Source organism: Cariama cristata, unplaced genomic scaffold, assembly GCF_000690535.1.
Source record: "Cariama cristata isolate BGI_N322 unplaced genomic scaffold, ASM69053v1 scaffold12031, whole genome shotgun sequence".
NCBI lineage: Eukaryota > Metazoa > Chordata > Aves > Cariamiformes > Cariamidae > Cariama > Cariama cristata.
This window is the reverse complement of record NW_009597561.1, coordinates 20,864-24,184: the sequence shown is the minus strand read 5'-3', so window position 1 is coordinate 24,184 and position 3,321 is coordinate 20,864.

The following is a 3,321-nucleotide window of genomic DNA, read 5'->3' as shown; positions in this document are numbered from 1 at the left end:
TGGCTGGCTCCCTGCTTGCACCAGCTGTGGTTGGGTGAGGGCGGGAGCACCCCTGGGCAGTGAACCCCCCCTGCCCTGCACCACCCAGCTGGGCTGGGGCTCAGGATGGAGCTCAGGCTGCACTGGGCCTGGGCTGGGTAAAAATTGAGTAATTATGAGTAAAAATCCGTTCTCTTGAGGCAGCTTTACTAGCTGTGGGGCAGCTGTAGTGAGGAGCCTTTTCCAGAGCAGCAGCACGTGAGGTGAGCAGCGGACACCTGAAACACCCCTCCTGTTTTGCCATCTCTGTCGTAGATTTCTTGCAGCATTCATACAGTAGCCTGTTCTGCTGCTCCATTTACTGCTGCCTCTGGAGCACAGCCAGAGGGGCTATGGGCTGAAACACGTAGTAGTTTCCCAGGCTGGGTGATGATGGCGAAGCTTTTCACCCTGTTGTTAAAGGCTGCTTGTACCACACTTCGGGACACCCATCCTAGCATTGTTATGAATGCAGAGCCCTTCGCTGTTCATGGTCTGCCTAAGTTTCTGTTCCTCTGTCATACTGGCTCTTTGCATTTATCTGGTGGTCCAGTGAGAAGGGTCAACTGTATTAGGGTTAGTAACTCCCTTAAAATACCTGTGAAGCATGTAAGCAAACAATTATTTAGCTACCTAGTCTGAGGCGTAGCATCCTCTCTGTTATTCTGCCAGAGAAACGAGGAATGCTAACAAATGAAGGGATTTGACCAGTGCTCTTCTCTAACTGGTGACAAAAGTCTGCTGATCCCCTGTGATGTCCTAACCAATGTACTGTTCTTTTCTTTGGGGTATTTCCTAACATAGAAGCTATATTGTCTTGTCTTAGATCAGTTTGGTTTAGCGAGTGCAATTTTAGGTTGGCAGTCAGCTTAAAGCAAGTTGTGGCGCTTTGACATGTGCCTGTAAACATCAGGGGATAGCCAAAAAAAAAGGCTACCATAGGGTAAGCTGTCGTGCAGCCTGCCAGTGTGTCACCGGCTCTTCAGGAACTGCTCATACGGCTACTGCTGCAGTGTTTGTTCTCAGGTACATGCCTCTGCCGTGCTGGAGCATAGCATGGGTAATGGATGTTTTATCCTGAAGTCATCATCGTCAGCCCATACTTCTTCTAGGAAGTCTGAAAGCCAGGTGTGAAGTGATGTGAGTGTTAACGTATGCAAAGTTGTATGCAAACCAAGCCAAATCAGTACAGCTTTGCATAGGCCTGTGCAGTTCCATCTCCCAGATCTTGGGTCTCTTTGGAAAGGAGTCTGTCATCCTCTGCATCACAGCAGCAGTTCCAGTTTCAAGTCTATTTCATGCTCTTATCAAAGAGCAGTGGAGTAAAAAAAATGGTTTGGCGGGAGAGTGTAGGACTGTCAGGAATTAGGCGTGATCCTCCTTACACGTATTATCTCTTAGCTACATGCTCCTTACCCTTAAGGGTTGATTATGTAAGAGTAAGTTGGTATTCGCTCAGCAGGGCTTTCAGTAATGCAGGATAAAGTTTCCAGAGCTCAGTCTTTCCTACTTACCGCTCTTCAGCTCGTGCTAGCGTACATCTGGATTGCACAGAATCAAGTGTCCTGCTGCCTGCACTAGCCACTGACTCCCTCCTGGCCTTCTTCAGGAGCCACACACACAAACTGCAGAAGTACAGCTTTCAGCCCCAAAGCAGCGTGCTTCCAATCACTCTGCTGATTCGGCTGCTTTCCACATGTGCTTTATCCCACATGAGCTTTTTGTCATTTGTGTGTAGTCTAGAAAGTTGCTGTCTCTTGTGTAACCATGTATGCCGCTTAGAAAACCTTGCGCAAATAGACAAATCTCAGTTTGTCTTTGAAGTGTGGCAACACTTAAGCTTTTCCAGCTCTCTGGAGTCCAGGGCATTGGACAGGAAGCGTTATCTCTGTGCTCTAGCCCTTCTTAGTCTCCTCAACCTCTCTGTTGTTGGAGGAGTTGCAGAAGGGGCAAGAGGTTGCCCATATGACAGATAGTTCATGTTCCTTTGAGGGCTTTCCAGCAGTCCTGAAACAGAGCTGACTTGCAGTGAAAAGCTGTCTTTGCAGTCTCAACTACAGCCGAAATGGAAGACCGCATTTTGGAGCAGCTGAAGCACCTGTGTGTGCAAACCCAGGACCTGTGAAGCACTGAGGATGGGTCAGCTTTCAGTAGGGATTTGTGCGCTGCTTCCTTTCCAGCCAAAGGTGGGGTTCTTGGATACAGAGGAGGTGTGGGAAGAGTGGGGAATCCAGCCTGGCATCAGACTTCACATCCCCTTGCAAATCCGCAGGCAGATATGTAGTGACAGGGACAGTGGGAGCACCTTTCCGGGAAGGCATTCAAATCTTGTCAACTTACTCTCTCTCTTACTTGCCAGTCTTACTGGCTTGTGAATTAGAGTACTGCGCCAGATCAGATGTCCAACTTGTCCATATCTGTTCATTGTCAGGAGCTAGCACCCAAAACTCCAGCGAACAATGGGAAAAAACCTATAATGGACAAGAATAAATTAGCTACCCGCAGGAGAAAGGCCTTCCTAGTTGCTAACTGTTTGCCTTATGCTCTGTGTTCTATGGTTGTATATTTTATTGCCATAAGCGTGCAGTTTATGAATATAACGAGCTGTGATCTGTGCGCCTAATTCCAAACTTGGGCAATCAGTCTTTACCTCCTTTACCCGCCACTTACCTACTTTACTTGCCACATACCTTACAATGATAATTTTAGAAAACACTTAGTCTTCTAACCCCTTGAAATTTCACTGGACTTTTGTTGCCAACTGTCTGTAGACCTGGATTATCTGGAGTGTTTAGGGCCCGAAAGGACAGGGAAGATACTTTGTCCCTTGATTTAGCTTATGTATTGATCATTTTTTTGCTGTTGTTTAATGTGAAATGCTAGAGCTCTCAGCACAGTTTAATGTGGAGGCTTAGATGAAGGATCAGTTGAAATGCTCCTTTTGAGCAGGCCATTCCCACGGGGCAGGGTTAGAGAAGTCTGTTCATCTTGGTCTGAAAGCTTACCCTATCACTTGTCTTAAAAAATTGCAATTAAATGCTGTCATGGATGAACACGTAAAAATACGTCTTAGAATTAGAACATTTTGCAGTTCCGGGGAAAAAAATGAAATTTAGTTTTCTGTGTAGGTTCCAAAAATGTTCTGTACCATTTCCCACCCCCACCATCACTACCAGTAACAGATTTGGGAGGGGAAGCTCACTTTTTATTTCCTTTGTGTGAAGCATGTTCAAGACAAGGAAACACCAGCAAATGAGATGATAGCTGCAAATTCAGGACTGGCGTGATAAATGAAGTCAGCAG